Genomic DNA, 17,330 nt, shown 5'->3' on the forward strand with positions numbered 1-17,330 from the left:
TAGGACACTTTTTAACAATACTTCTGGCTTGATCTTCAGTGAGTTGGAACATTTGGCATAAAGCAGTACTATTTTGGTGAAATCTATGATGTGATTCCTCAGCTAATTGTATATCAGTTAGATAACATTGAGCAATCAAAGCTTGATCTATGATATCATTTCCTTTAAAAATGGGTTCAGGCAGATTGGTATGACTGTGTACGTGCATGACATATACTGGATGTGTCCTTTGTTATATGACAGTTTGTAATTTACATTTGTACATTGCTTTGAGTAGATCTGATGATAGCTAGTTACCCTGCAAAACTGAAAAACATTTAGAGTCCATTATAAGGTTGAAAGGCTCCTGAAATAACCAAAAAAAAAAACTAGTAAAACAGCTGTTAATTCATTTTGTTGGGTAGAAGAATAAGGAGTGGTAAAAATGACAGGTGAACTACCTTCCTTGTATACTCCTGTCTTGTAATTAGCATTTGCATCAACACAAACATTAGGTCCTGATACCGGACGATCTCTTAGAATATTAGGAAAAACAATAGGATGTTGTGACAAAAAAGAAAATAAGCCTTGTGGAGTGTAGCTGGTAATAGCAATGGGGTATGCTAACAGTAAAGACTAAATATTTCTGTAGTATATCTTTAGCAATGGGTACCTGGACTTCATGAGGATACTATCCTAAACCTGAGACCACATGTTCTATGCCTTTCCATATTAATTGAGCCATAAGACAGTCATAACTCTGTAAAGCCTTTCCCATTTTGCTTTTTAGATGTAACCATTCAATGACTCTTTGTTTCTCAGTTAAGGCACCTGTTGGTAACATTAAAGTTGCAAAAATAGTCACTTCCATGGCTAATTGAGGCTGATAATGGTTAAGTGGAGCCTGATTCAATTTATCTTCTACTATCTCTAAAGCAAGAGAGGCCTCAGGTGTCAAAGTTCCAGGGGAATTCAAGTCAGAACTCCCTTCCAGTATTTTGAATAAAGGTTGTAATTCAGTTGTAGTAAGAAATGAATATTGCCTGACACAATTGATATCACCTAACAATTTCTGATAATCATTAAAGCAGTCCTTTCTTAATTGTATTTTTGAGGCATAACAGATGTTGCCTATAACTGAGCCCCTAGATAGAGTACGGGACTTGTTTTGTGAATCTTTTCTTGAGCAAGAACTAAATGGTATTTTTGCAAGGTAATTTCCAATTGACTATAGATAGCACTTGCTTATTTGAGATTCATCTTCAGCCATGATAAGAATATCATCCATATAATGGATGATGTACAGAGCAGGAAAGTGTAGTCTTACAGAATGAAGGGCTGAAGCTACATATTGTTGGCTGAATAATCTTATCAGTCTGGACATGGAATGTTTGCACTAAAATTCACAGCTTCAAACAAGCTACTTGGTCAGACCAGGCCTGGCAAAGTTTGTTTGTTTGAGTGTCTTAAAACCTCTGAATCTACAATTAAAATACACTTATCTTAAGTTCTATCACACAGAGGTTGTTAACTCTTTGAGATCCCTATTGCAGTTCATAAGTATTAGTGTGGAACTTCTTTCTCCTTCCTGTGTGCAAGGAAGGGGTTAATAGCTTCTGAGCAATTTATCCTAAGGCTGCTTGGCTCAATTTAGATTTATTACTTAACAGCCTTGTCCCATCCTTCTTTAACAAGTGAGCTTACTATAATATTGAATTTATCAAACCTCTTTCATAATAATTTACTCTCAGTGGATTTTAGTTTAAACTCCACAACTCCCAAATAACTTTGATTAAGTCCTTTAGCAATGTTTCAGTGTTTAACCAAACAGAAGTACAAAGCATTTACATGCACTCCTCAAAACCTGTCTAAAGTAGAATAAAACCTACAGTTTAGTTTTCGTTTAGCCTAAAATATTGCTTTATTCCTGATTAAATTCCATCAACATTATTACAATTATATCTAATTCATACTAGAATTTAAGAATATCAGTTAGTATCTCTCTTCATTACTCTTATTGCAGTGGAGCACTTCATAAAACGAATCCAGACACCTCCAAATTCAATTATAAACTTATATAGATAGATTATAAGATATAAAGTTATTTCCCTTCACATAAAGATTCTTATTTGACAATCAAATATAGTTTGATCACAAACATAGTTATGTGAGGTCAGAGATCCTTAGGTTTGTCCTCAGAGGCTGGTTACTTTCACAGTTACTTAATCACATCCCTAGTTAGCTATAAGTTACCTGGCATTCCAGCCGGACCTCTTTGATATTCCTGAAGTTCCTTTTGTTACCTGACCTTCCTAATTCTTATCCTTCCCCTAATTAGAGTCTTTTTTTTTTTCAGCCTGCAAAAACTGTTTGACCTCCTGAGGGGGAGGGGGCTAGGTCTGTTTCCTAAAAAAAAAACTTAGGAAGGGATAAATCTCCTTTATCTACTTCAATTAATTATTTTCTCTTATTGGGACTACTTCATTATTTCTTCTGGCTTCCCCTCTTTACCATTATTGTAAGTAGAGGAAAGGCACTATATGGAATTGTATTCAATCTTCATGACAAGCCCTCTTGATTTCAGGGCTGGTTAAATTTGTCTTGTTAAGGACATACAGTTTGTATATCATATACCCTTAACCTATTTAGGTGGAAAACTTAATTCTCTTCATAATACAAATGCATACATATTCTGTATTCACTCAGCATCACTAATTTCCAGCATTTGGAATCTGAATACATACATGTTCATCTCTAGATTACAAATTCCTTCCTATGCATTTTTTCACATTTAAAAACAATTCATATAACCTTGATCAAAAACATCATTTAGAAATTCTCTCTTGCAAAATACCAAATTCTTAATACTAGTATTATAAAATTCCATGAACAGATTAATTACTTAAACTTCTTGTGTGTCATATGATTTCTTGTTACTATTCCTGACAGCACATGCATTAAAATAAATCTGATTTGAAAAAATCCCAAATTTAATTTCTAGAATAAGTTCTTCTCAATAACATGATGACTTTTACATATATAAAGTAGCCAGTGCAATTTTTTGTCCTTATAGAATAAAATATTCCCTCTGTGTCAGTCTGGCTATCAGCCACATTTAGACAATTCTCAAATTCACTGAAATCATTATGCATAGCAATATTTAATAAAACAAACTTCTAACCAGGAGCTTTGTTGTGCTCAATAAAATCTGATTAATATTTCACATTTAACTAACAAATAGTTACACAAAATTAAATTTAGATTATATCAAAATCATTAACAATCCTCCCAAATTGCATACATCAAACCATAGGATTAATCTTAAGTGAAAAATAGCCTCTAATTGTGGAGTAAAAATCTCCCTTTTTCTGCTCTGAATTTTTCTCTTTTTCACTCCTTTGGGGGCCCATCCAAAGGAAGAAAGAGGAAAAAAATCATTTAACAGGTATTTGCTTTTGTCTTCTGCTGAGGATTTTTGACAGACAAGTTCAATCTTGCAACTATCCCATTTTATACTCTTTCTTTTTGTGAGTGTCCAATTCAAGAATACATAGAGATGAGACTTTGACAAAGACAACAAAAAACAGAAACACACAACATTGTGACAAGCATGCTTTGAAAGGAAAAAAATCAGTCTTTTAGGATCCATTCTAAAGAAAAAATATAATTTCCCTCTCACCGTTAGAGTATCTTGTATACTCACCACCGAGGGGATCTCCATAGCGTCAAAACTTTGCATGACCAGCACACAGCGTCGGGGGTTCTCCAAAGAGAACCGAAGGAAGGGTTCCAAGAAAAGAAAAGAATGGGGGGAAGGGGGTCCCTAATAGGGGACAGTTTAAACTAAAAAGCAAAAGAGAGAGAGAAAAAGTTGGGGAACAGAGGAGGCCCACAAATACTGCACTCTCTCTGTTTGATTCTTCTGCCCATCTGAGCTGCAGTCTCGGGGCAAAAGCTGTTAACTCTTCGTCATCCTATGACCAGCAAAGGAATCGGGGTTACGAATGAAAGTCCCTGTCCAGGCAGCCATTTGTAAGACTCTATGGCTTACAAGACTCATCCACAGGGTCGGCCAGTCCTGTGACATCCTGTTTGGGGTAATGAAAAATGAAGAGTAACAAAAGAAGAGGTGGACACTATATGAAAAGAGAGAAATAGTGCCAATTTTATTTGCTTCACACAGAACTTTTATAGGGAAAGACTACTTAGACAAAACCCACAGGAATTTATGATTCTTCATTCCAGAAACCCTAACCTTGGTCCAGGGATAGGCAGGTGTTCAAAGGTTAACCCACATCCTTCGTTTATTACAAATACAAACAAGGGGAAGAGGGGCAGAGAAGGGGATAAGTGCCCACCTAATCATAAATTGCCTTTCATAAGTGTTATCCTGCCTCCTTCATGTTTACTGTTCCATCCTTGGTCCCAGGATGGGTAAATATTAATCCTCATCTTTGTCTGAAGCAAAGACAAGCAAATCCACAACTTTATCTTAAGCCAATACAAATAAAGAAAAGAGGAGGTAATCCTCGACTACAAAAGGGGAGTCAGGCATCAAAAGGAAGGAATGTTGTACCTCTAGGGGACCTACAGACACCATTCTAGGGGGAAGTTTTTGAACTCTTTGGGGTATTCCTGATACTCCCATTACATTCTCTGAGCCAACAGAATAACAATGTAAATCAGGTGTTCTCTTTAATACAGACCAGGAAGCTCCAGTGTGTAAAAAACAATCATAATAGCCCACCTTTAAGGTAACATGGGGTTCATTAGTATGGGGAGGCAGTGGATATGGACAACGGGTAGTAAGACATCAGGGTCCAGAAAATCAAAGGCTGTATCCTCTGATTCCTGTGCCCCAGCCCCCCCCCCGACACCATCATTGTGTTTGGGATATTCCTTGGGCACCCCCCTGAAGGGCACCTCTCTGAGGGGTATTAGAACCTCTAGTATTTTTTGGACAAGCACCACTTAAGTTATATTGTTGTGGAGTCATTTGGATTGAGTTATCATTTTCCCAATATCTATTTCTATAGTCATCATTCCTAAAGTTGTGGTTTCCATTGTCATAATTATAGTTATTTCTATAATTATCACTTCTGTAGTTGTTATTATACTGGGTATTCCTTCTGATAATCTTGAGAAAAGTTCTATACTCTACCATTCTGTGGCCCTTCTTCTCACAAAAGTAGCAGGTACTGGATCGATAATTAGATTTCTGGAGAGGGACAAGTGTCATAGGTTGATTATCATGCCCCCTTTCTATTTTAGCTATCTTATCTTTTAAACATCTCAATTCTTTCTTCATTTCCTCTATAACATCATTATTTTCTTCCTCCTTTTCTTTGTTTCCCTTTAAAACATACATCGCTGTTTTTTGCAATTCTTCAAGGTCCATATCTGGCAATCTTGGGCAATGTATTCTAAAATAATCCTTAATCACTTTGCAAGAGTTATTGACAAAGATCCTCCTAACTTGTCTTAAGCTATTTTCTTTAGATAGGTCGAAATCCACGTATCTATCCCCAAACTCGATTATTCTACCCATGAATCTGGAGGATGTTTCTTCCTCATTTTGCTTAATTTTTTCAAATTCTGTTCACTTATCTGTACTGTCTGCACATTACCTCATTGCTGTTAGGATGGCCTCTCTACAATGGTATAGTTGTAGATAATCCTCAGGGTCATTATAATCCCATTCAGGATCCTGAGATGGCCAATGTGCTGCATTACGTCCCTGGGTTTTGTTGACATGAGTAATTATTTTATTTTTCTCACATTCAGTTAAAAAAGCCTGTAGCAAGTTTTCAGCATCCTTCTAAGATAGATTATACTGAAAAAAGATGTCTGTCATCTTTTTTGTTACTAGAAAGGGATCTTGTTCATATGTGGGGATATTTCATGTAAATTCATTTATTTCTTGGGGAGTAAACAGTATCCTGTGACTTAAAGTCACCATATCCCCATTCCATCCTATTTCAGGTACTTCTCTTAGAGGAAACAGGACTCTAGTTGAATTTTGTACCTGTGGGTCAGTTCGACTAGGTTTCTCTAGGAGGAGAAGACCTCCTTTGGGCTGGAATTTGGTTTTGTGTAAGAGAAGGAACATGAGAACCTTGGATTATAGGGGAAGGGTTTTGGGGATTAAATTCAGCCAAAATTTGCTGAACATAAGAGGAGCAGTCTGTTAGCTGTGTGAGATTTAAAATGGTGAAGCCCATAAACTGTAGTGAGTTAAAATGGTGGAAGATATACATTGTGATAGATATAAGGGAAGGTGAGTAAATTCAACCGCAGAAAATATGTTTCACAATAGTGTCTTGGTTTTTAAATCAAAATATAAGGTGGTCGCCAGGGAAATATTCCCAATTATTCAAATACCCAAGTCAACTGGGTTTTATAGAGAATTTTAATTAATAATATAATGAGGAATTAGAGAAAGAGAGAAAGAGTAGGAAAAGAATAATTATGAAGGGCGTCAAGCCAATATGGCCTAGACCTGAGTCTTAAGAGAGAGAATCAGTCTGTCAGTCTTTTAACACTCACCACAAGGTCTGCCTAAACAAGGATTCTATTGACACCAGGCCAGCTCCATCTCAGCTGACTTCACCAGAGAGAGCTCCATTGAGACATCCTTAGAGATTGTCCTCCAAGAGCTTCCCTTCTCCAGAGCCTCTCTCAAGAGATTCTTCCCAAGCGATCCTCATCAGAGATCTTCCAAAGGGATCTCTCCAAAAGGATATATCTCCACTCAAGAGATTCTGCTTTTTCTTATATAGGGGTTTTTCTCCCATGTCACCTCCCCTAAGTCCCTACATCTACCAATCACTGTAGACGCTTTCCAAAGGACTGCCCATCTGAATTCCTGCTAAGTCGACCAATCTCCTCAGTAAGTCTGAACCAGAAAAAATGCTGCTGTGTTGACCAAGATCCTTAGTAAGTCTGAACGAGAGAAAACACAGCTGAGTCAACTAATCTCATCAAGAGAAAACTTGCCCGACCCTTTTAAGTACCTAGCATCTCATTATATCAATTCTAAAAACAGGCCTGGCTCAAAGAACTCCTTGCCGCACCATAAGCATGGATCCAAGTACTTTCTTTGTTTAGCAATGAGTTTTCTTTCCCCTAAAGCAGTCTTAAGTACGGTTGGAGTAGAGGTCCTCCCATTTCTGATCCTGGTGAGTTCTCACATCAAAATGGGGAATTTTTCTCAGTAGGGAATTTGTTCCAATTAAGAATTCCCTGATTGATTGATGATTGATGATTCCCTGTTGAAGAATGTACTATTCATTTTTAGATATATATTTTGTAATTATTTTTCTAACAGTCTTTGCCAAACACGTGGGGAGCAGGACAAAGCCAAAATTTTCTATAGGTTTTTTTCCACTCCTAATCTAGGCAGTTTTTCCCTAAGGGAAAAGAGATTTAAAAACAGCTAGGACCTTAGGACCCTGTTGCTAAGATTTAGAACAGCTGTGTTCTATCTAATTTAAGGAGAGAGGGAGAAAAGAAAAAAAAATCAAATCCAATTTTACTTACCTCTAAAGCTGTTCAAAATAAGCTATTAAAAATAGTCACAGCAAAAAAGAGGTTTAGGAAAGTTAAGAAGATTGAGGATATTTTCATCCCAACTGACGTGGTCAGCTAAACTGTAAAGGGTGAAATTATGGTTGAGATGGAAAAAAAATCTAAATTTAAGTGGTCACCAAGGGAAATTCCAAATAATAAAATACCCAAGTCAGCTGCCAAATTTTATGGTGATTTAATTGATACAGTAGAGAAGATTTTAAGAAGGAGGAGGAAGAAAGGGGTAGTACCAGTCAGGAAGATAGGAGATCTAGAAAGTAAGGTTTTGAGTGTGAAGGAGGAAAGAATCAGCCTGACCTCCAAAGAGGCTTAGCTAAGATGTCTGAACCTGAAATCATCTCCAGGGCAAAACTCAGCACCCAACACTCCAAGATGTCGGAATGCTTAGCAAGCTGCCAGCCAGAGTTGTCTCTCCAGGGAAAGAGGAGGGGCCAAGAAGTGCCATGTCTTATATGGATGTTTTTACATCATTTTTCAGTGTCTCATCTGTATCAATAAGGACTTAGCTTGATGTAGGACAGCCCAAAGGTTTCTCCTTTTTTTTGCACATGTCTGTTGAAGGTCACCTCCTCAGATAATGAAATCTTGAGTTTGATGCAGACCTTCAAAATCTTGTTAAACTGAGTAGGGTGAAGAATGTAGAGTTTCCAAGACCTGATTCTGTTATTCCAAGTATCTCCATTGTTACTGATCAGGAAATAGCTAAATCACATCTTCTAAAGAATGTTCTGATTAGGGTGGAATCGTTTTGAAATTCACAATATATAACTATATTAAGTTGGGTGTGTGTGAAAAGAATGAGATATGGAGAGTTGAGCATTAGCAATATTGAACCTCTATTCACCAAATAAAATAGCATCCATATTTTTAAAGAAAATAATAAATAAATTACAGATGGAAATAGATAACAAAATAATTATTTAAAGGGGACTTTTATTTCTCCTCTAATAACTAGATAAATCTAACCAAAAAATAAATAAGAAAAAAGTTAAGGAGATGAAGAGAATCATAGATAATTTAAATATGATAGATATTTGGAAAGCTTCCATATACCTTCTTTTTCATTAAAGTTAATTTTTTTAATTTAAAATTTATTTTTATTTAGAATATTTTCCATGGTTACAAGATTCATGATTTTCCCCACCCCTCTTTACTCTCCTTCTCTTGGACAAAAAAAATTCCATTGTTCAAAACCTATTTCCATGTTATTCATATTTGTGATAGATTGATATTTTAATATCAAAACCCTAATCATATCCCCATCAAACTATGTGATAGATCATATGTTTTTCTTCTGTGTTTCTGCTCCCATAATTCTTTTTCTGGATGTGGATAGTGTCCTGGATCATTGCATTGCTGCTAGTAGAGAAGTCTATTACATTTGATTTGCCACAATGTAGCAGTCTCTGTACAATGTTCTCTTGGTTCTATTCCTTTTGCTCTGCATCAGTTCCTGGAAATCTTTCCAGTTCACATAGAAATCTTACAGTTCTTTATTCCTTTCAGCACAATAATATTCCATTACCAACAAGTACCACAATTTATAGAGCCATTCCATAATTGAGGGATACCACACTGTTTTCCAATTTTTTGCTACCACAAAGAGTATGGCTATAAATATTTTTGTTTGGTTCTTTTCCCTAAAAACTTGTACAAAAGTATCTTTTTTATGCCTTTCAATCCATTAATGTAGAAGCCGCTAGGTCCTGTGTGATCCTAATTGTAGTTACACAGTATTTGAATGGTTTCTTCCTAGCTGTTTGAAGTATTTTTTCCTTGGGTTGGTGATTCCTGAATTTAGTTATTATATTTCTGGAAGCTGTCATTTGAGAATTTCTGGAGGTGATCTGTGAATTCTTTCAATTTCAATTTTATTTTCTTATTCAAGGATCTCTGGACAATTATCTTTGATAATTTCTTGTAATATGATATCCAAGGTTTTTTCTTGATCATGACTTTCAGATAGTCCAATAATTCTCAGATTATTTCTCCTACATCTAATTTTTAGGTCAGTTGTTTTATAAATTTTGTTTATCAATTCATGTTTTCCTCTGTTTTCCCCCCATTTCTTGATTCTGTTTTATTGTTTCTTGATTTCTCATGAAATCATTGGTTTCTAGAGGGTCAATTCTGATGTTTAAAGCCCGGTTTTCCTTTGTCAGTTTTTGGTTCTCCTTTGTTTCTATTGGCCTGTTTCTTCTCGTATCACTTTCACTTCTTCTTTCATCATTTCTTTTCTCTTTCCCACTTTTCCTTTGCCTCTCTTAATTGTTTTTGAAGTCTTTTTAAAATTCTTCCAGAATTTTTTCCAATCCATATTTTTCTTTTGGACTTTGCATGCATTTCCTTTGCCTTCACTGTACCCTTATGTGTCTGTGTCTTTCTTTATGTGTCCATAAAAATTCTTTAAATTTAGGTTCTTTTTTGTTGTTCTCTCATTCTTTCTATCTAATTATAGGTAGACTTGGGGGGATAATGTAGTGGTCTGAGGGTGGTGAGCTCTGAGAGCCCCCTCCTCCTGACCTTTTAGATGTTGGTAGTTTAAAGACTTGCCTCAGGTTTAGGCTTTTGATCTCACTCTGATCTTGATTGGGGCAGAGGCTGTGTACTTGATCCAATCAGGCACACCTTTGATTGTTTAGTCTTGAAGCTCCACCCTGAGCTTTAGGCAAAAAGATCAATACCTAGTACTTAGTATTATTTACCATCCTTAAATGTGAACTAAGTCCTTATCTTAAGCCCACATTAGAATTCCCTGGGCCAGGCCTTCAGACTTCCCCACAGGTTTGAAATTTCAAGGAGTATTGTTTGGCTTGTACCACTATTTGCCCAGGCAGGATGTCAGGGTCTTGGATGTTAATTTAGGTATAGGTTCCCAAACCTTGGTCAGTAGATGTTGGGTGGGGATGTGTGGCATACTCTTCCCTCCTTGCTACAACTTCTTGCTAGGTCTGTTCCCTCTCACTCACTACATGTTCTTTGCCTACCTTTTGGGTTTTTCTTTTCTTGAAAGTTCTTTTATTCTGTCTCCTTGTTGCTTCTTTCACTCCTGTATTCATTTTGTGGCAATATTTAATCTTGGTTGGAGAGGATTCTCATGGTGGCACTGCTCTGGATAACTGCCATTTTGGCTCCACCCCCAGAAGTCACCCTCAACATACCTTCTTGAAGCTAGTAGTTGATCTAAGTCAGAACATACACATAATCTGTTAAGTTTTATGGGTCATCAAGCCAGGGTAAGAAGCATGGGGTTTGGGTAGGACCAATTCTGACTACAAACTATGCAGACTGCTTCTTAGAGCAGAGGTAAAGTATTTTTGGGTTAGGATCTACAATTTATAGAGTAATTATGTAGGTAAGAGAATTAGGTAATCGTCATTAAAAAACAATGATAGGTAACGATTCACAAGGTAAAGACTTCAGTGATGGAAGGCAAAAGTTTTCTATATGTAATGAATCAATATGTCATCATATGATTGTTCATCTGGGCTCAGTACTTTAGTGTGTGACTCCCTATCAGGGCTCCTGATGAAGTTATTGTCCTAGTGGTTTTTTGACAGGATATCTATTTTTAGCAGGACATCATATAACTTAAAGTTATCAGATGGGTTCAAGCTAAGGGGAAAGTCTTACTGCTGCTAAGTTAATGACTTCCCAAGAGACCTTGCATTCTACTGTGTTCTGGGCTTGTTGCCACAGACTTGCTGAATGTATAACCCCTGACTTCCTATCTACCCAGGCGTTTTACATCCTGGGGTTCTTTGGATCTGAAAGCCCCTGGTCTTCTTGTACTGCTCCCACAATAATCCAAAATTTTTTTCTAGTGAGACAACAATGGTTTAGAGACCAGAGGTATTTTGTGAATTTTATTCCTGAGGGATTATATTATTGGAACAGAGGTTCCACTGGGTATGACCAAACTGGATAGTTATAGTTTTGGAAAGCATATGGTCCTGAAGGTAGACTGCATCTACTGCCTAAGGGTCAATTTAGCTTAAATATGGACTTTGTAATGGGAACTAGTCATGTTAAATTGATCAAATTAAGTGTTGATAAGAACATGAAGAAACAGGCCTAATATTACATTACTAGTGCAATTGGGATTTTTATTTAAGAAAATAAAATAGAAAAATAAATTAAGAGCTATAAAACTATATATACCCATTAACCTAGGTATCTCATTACTAGGAATAGGTCCTAAGGGCATTATTGAGAGGATAAAAAGCTGTGTATGCTTGAAATATTCATAGAAGCTTTGTTTATAATGACAAAATAATTGGAAATAATGTGAATGGAATGATTGGGAGAAATGTCTGAATAAATTATGATGGTTGAATGTAATGGATTGTATTATGTTATTAGAGAGGACAAATATTGGAAATATAAAGAAAATAAGGGAAATATAAGAAGAGATTATAAAGGTTAAAAATAAAAAAGCTGGACTAAATATATAAAAATGTGGCCACCAAAATTATTACTCAAGTTAGAATGACTTTATAGTAATAGAGGGAAAGAGTGAAAGTAAGGAAATGAGAAGGAGTAGATAATTTCTCTGGCCTGGTCTGAATGAGGCAGGGCTTCAGCAGCCCCAGCAAAGGGGGCCCAGAGGTAAATTAAACAAAGGTTCTAGCCACGAGGCCTCCTCCAAGTCAAGGGGACCCTCTACAGGTTAGTACCTCCAGAAAAACCAGCTAAGAGTTAGCCTTTCCACTGTAAGAGTTAAAATGGTTGAGGCCATAAACTGTAGTGAGTTAAAATGTGGAAGACTTAAGTTGTTGTAGATAAAAGAGTGGATGAGTAAATTGTGACCGCAGAAAATTTGTTTTCACTATAGTGTCTTGTTTTTTTTTTTAATTTTGATTGATGAGGTTTATTTGTTACAAGATGGGTTTTTGTTTCTTTCAGTTTTTTTTAAACATTATTTTATTTGGTCATTTTCATACATTGTTCATTGGAAACAGATCATTTTCTTTTCTTCCCCCCACCCCCACCCCCACCCCTTCCCTAGCCTACACGCGATTCGTCTGGGTATCCATGTGTCCTTGCTCTGAACCCATTTCCTTGTTGTTGGTATTTGCATTAGGGCTCTCATTTAGCGTCTCTCCTTGATCATGTCCCCTCAACCTCTGCAGTCAAGCAGTTGCTTTTCCTCGGTGTTTTTACTCCCTCAGTTTGTCCTCTTCTTGAGGATAGTTTTTTTTTTTTTCTCGTAGTTCAGTAAAGCCATTACTGGAGAAGTCCATTACTTTCAATTGAGCCACAGTGTATCAGTCTCTGAGTACAATGTTCTCCTGGTTCTGCTCCTCTCACTCTGCATCACTTCCTGGAGGTTGTTCCAGTCTTCATGGAATTCCTCCACTTTATTATTTCTTTTAGCGCAATAGTATTCCATCACCAAACACATACCACAATTTGTTCAGCCATTCTCCAATTGAAGGGCATCCCCTCATTTTCCAATTTTTGGCTACCACAAAGAGCACAGTTATGAATATTCTTGTACAAGTCTTTTTCCTTATTATCTTTTTGGGGTACAAACCCAGCAGTGCTATGGCTGGATCAAAATGCAGACAGGCTTTTATCGCCCTTTGGGCATAGTTCCAAATTGCCCTCCAGAATGGTTGGATCAATTCACAACTCCACCAGCAATGCATTAATGTCCCTACTTTGCCACACCCCCTCCAGTATTCATTACTTTCCTTTGCTGTCATGTTGAACAATCTTCTAGGTGTGAGGTGATACCTCAAAGTTGTTTTGATTTGCATCTCTCTGATTATAAGAGATCTCGAACACTTTTTCATGTGCTTATTAATAGTCTTGATTTCTTTAACTGAAAATTGCCTATTCATGTCCCTTGCCCATTTTTCAATTGGAGAATGGCTTGATTTTTTGTACAACTGGTTTAGCTCTTTATAGATTTGAGTAATTAGACCTTTGTCAGAGGTTTTTGTTATGAAGATTGTTTCCCAATTTGTTGCTTTCCTTCTGATTTTAGTTACATTGGTTTTGTTTGTACAAAAACTTTTTAATTTGATGTATTCCAGATTATTTATTTTGCATTTTGTGACTCTTTCTAAGTCTTGCTTGGCTTTAAAATCTTTCCCTTCCCAAAGTTCTGACATATACAGTATTCTGTGTTCACCTAATTTACTTATAGATTCCTTCCCTATGTTCAAGTCATTCCCCCATTCTGAGTTTATCTTGGTGTAGGGTGTGAGGTGTTGATCCAAACCTATTCTCTCCCACACTGTCTTCCAATTTTCCCAGCACTTTTTATCAAATAGTGGATTTTTGTCCCAAAAGCTGGGGTCTTTGGGTTTGTCAAAGACTGTCTTACTGAGGTCATTTACCCCAAGTCTATTCCACTGATCCTCCTTTCTGTCTCTTAGCCAGTACCAAATTGTTTTGATGACCACTACTTTGTAATATAGTTTGAGATCTGGGACTGCAAGTCCTCCTTCCTTTGTATTTTTTTTTCATTATTTCCCTGGATATCCTTGATCCTTTATTCTTCCAAATGAACTTTGTTATGGTTTTCTCTAATTCAGTAAAATAGTTTTTTGGTAGTTCAATGGGTATGGCACTAAGTAGATAGATAAGTTTGGGTAGGATGGTCATTTTTATTATGTTAGTCATCCCACCCATGAGCAATCAATGTTTTTCCAATTGTTTAGATCTAGTTTTAATTGTGTGGAGAGTGTTTTATAGTTGTGTTCATATAGTTCCTGTGTTTGTCTTGGCAGATAGATTCCTAAGTATTTTATATTGTCTTGGGTGACTTTAAATGGAATTTCTCTTTCTAATTCTTGCTGCTGAACTGGGTTGGAGATATATAGAAATGTTGATGAGTTGTGTGGGTTTATTTTGTATCTTGCAATGTTGCTAAAATTGTTGATTATTTCCACTAGCTTTTTGGTTGATTCTCTAGGATTTGTTAAGTAGACTATCATGTCATCCACAAAGAGTGATAGCTTGGTCTCCTCGGTGCCAATTTTAATACCCTCAATTTCTTTTTCTTCTCTAATTGCTACTGCTAGTGTTTCTAGTACACTATTAAATAACAAAGGTGATAATGGGCATCCTTGTTTGACTTCTGATCTTATTGGGAAGGCTTTGAGTTTTTCCCCATTGCAGATGATGTTTGCTGATTGTTTTAGGTATATACTGTTTATTATTTTTAGGAAAGGCCCTTCTATTCCTATACTTTCTAGTGTTTTCAATAGGAATGGGTGTTGTATTTTGTCAAAGACATTTTCTGCATCTATTGAGATAATCATGTGATTTTTGTCAGATTGCTTGTTAATATGGTCAATTATGTGGATGGTTTTCCTAATATTGAAATGTCTTTACATTCCTGGTATGAACCCTACCTGATCATAGTGGATAACCCTTGTGATGACTTGCTGGAGTCTTTTTGCTAGTATCCTATTTATGATTTTTGCATCTATATTCATTAGGGAGATTGGCCTATAGTTTTCTTTCTCTGTTTTTAACCTGCCTGGCTTTGGGATCAGTACCATGTTTGTGTCCTTAAAAGAATTTGGTAGAACCCCTTCTTGGGTTATTATGTCAAATAGTTTGTATAGAATTGGGGTTAGCTGTTCTTTGAATGTTTGATAGAATTCATTTGTGAAACCATCTGGACCTGGGGATTTTTTCTTAGGGAGTTCTTTGATGACTTGTTCAATTTCTTTTTCTGATATGGGGTTATTTAGGCAATTTATTTCTTCTTCTCTTAGTCTAGGCAATTTATATTTTTGTAAGTATTCATCCATATCACTTAGAAAGCCATATTTTTTGCCATATAATTGGGCATAGTAGTTTTTAATGATTGCTTTGATTTCCTCTTCATTAGAGGTGAGGTCTCCCTTTTCATCTTGGATTATGTCAATTTGGTTTTTTTCTTTCCTTTTTTTAATTAGACTGACTAGTAATTTGTCTATTTTATTTGTTTTTTCAAAGTACCAGTTTCTAATCTTATTTATTAAATCAATAGTTCTTTGACTTTCAATTTTGTTAATTTCTCCTTTAATTTTTTGGATCTCTAATTTAGTCTTCATCTGAGGATTTTTAATTTGTTCGCTTTCTAGTTTTTTAATTTGCATGCCCAATTCATTGACCTCTGCCCTTCTTAATTCGTTTATGTATGAACTCAAGGATATAAATTTCCCCCTGAGTACTGCTTTGGCTGCATCCCATAGGTTTTGAAAGGATGTCTCATCATTGTCATTTTCTTCAATGAAGTTATTAATTGTTTCTACGATTTGTTCTTTAACTAGCTGGTTTTGGAGAATCATATTGTTTAATTTCCAATTAATTTTTGATTTATCTATCCATGTACCCTTACTAATTATTATTTTTATTGTACTGTGGTCTGAGAAGGTTGCATTTATTATTTCTGCCCTTTTGCACTTGTTTGCAATGATTTTGTGCCCTAGTACATGGTCAATTATTGTGAATGTACCATGTACTGCTGAAAAGAAGGTGTATTCCTTTTTGTCCCTATTTATTTTTCTCCATATGTCTACTAACTCTAATTTTTCTAAGATTTTATTTGCTTCTCTCACCTCTTTCTTATTTATTTTTTTATTTGATTTATCTAGTTCGGATAGGGGAAGGTTCAGATCTCCCAGTAGTATAGTTTTTCTATCTATTTCATCCTTGAGCTCCTCTAGTTTCTCCTTTAAAAATTTGGATGCTCTGCCATTTGGTGCATACATATTGAGTACAGATATTTCCTCATTGTCTCTACTGCCTTTTATCAGGATGTAATTGCCTTCCCTATCTCTTTTAACTAAATTTATTTTTACTTTGGCTTTGTCCGATATCATGATTGCTACTCCTGCCTTCTTTCTATCAATTGATGCCCAATAGGTTTGACTCCATCCTCTTACTTTCACCCTATGCGTATCTACCTTCCTCATGTGTGTTTCTTGCAGAAAACATATGGTAGGGTTTTGGATTCTAATCCACTCTGCTATTCGCTTGCAGAATGGGTGAGTTCATTTCATTCACATTCAGAGTTGTGATTACTAGCTGTGTATTTCCCAGCATTTTGATTTCTACTCCTGGTCCTGCCTTTTCACTATTTCCTTCTATACCAATGGTTGTTCATAGTCAGCCCCCCTTCCCCCGTTCCCTCCCTTATTTTACTTCCCTTTCTACCCCCCTCCCTTCTTATTCCTTCCCTTATATTCCCCTGTAGTCTTTTTAAAATTCCCTCCTCCCCACCCTCTCCCTCCCTTGTACTGCTTCCCTCTCCACCAGTCCGTTTTTTACCCTTCTTCTCCCCTATAGGGCGTAAATCTATTCTCTTCCCCAATGGATTGGGTTGTTCTTCCCTCTTTGGGTCAGTTTCAAAGTACATAAGAGTTGAGTATTTCCTGTCTCCAACCTCTTTACCCTTCCAGTGTATTGATGTTCTCCCCCCTCCCACCATGAGTTTCTTTGTGACATATAAATTTACCCCCATTTGTTTCTTTTCCCATTTCTTTTAGTCATAATCTCTTTTCTTTTTTAGCTCTAGTCATGTATATATATATATATACATATACATGTATATGTATTTATGTATGCATATCTCTATATACCTATTTATGTCTTGTCCTTTCATCCTATACAGTTTGTCACTGTTCTCTCTGAGTGTAATTCTTCTAGCTTCTCAGGTGATACCAACAGTTTTTAAGAGTTACCAATGACCTCTTTTCTTATAGGGATACATATCATTTTAACTTATTGAGTCTCTTAAAATTTTGTTGTTGTTGTCG

At 36.2% G+C, this 17,330-nt stretch overlaps 2 gene segments (V, D, J or C); both read right to left on the reverse strand.

Moving 5' to 3' along the window:
- The window catches only part of LOC103105694 (immunoglobulin alpha-2 heavy chain-like), a 311,264-nt gene that overhangs the window by 192,168 nt on the left and 101,766 nt on the right, over window positions 1-17,330 (reverse strand).
- Window positions 1-17,330, reverse strand: part of LOC103103780 (immunoglobulin heavy constant gamma 1-like) — a 349,593-nt gene that overhangs the window by 115,385 nt on the left and 216,878 nt on the right.

Source organism: Monodelphis domestica, chromosome 1 (genome assembly GCF_027887165.1).
Source record: "Monodelphis domestica isolate mMonDom1 chromosome 1, mMonDom1.pri, whole genome shotgun sequence".
NCBI lineage: Eukaryota > Metazoa > Chordata > Mammalia > Didelphimorphia > Didelphidae > Monodelphis > Monodelphis domestica.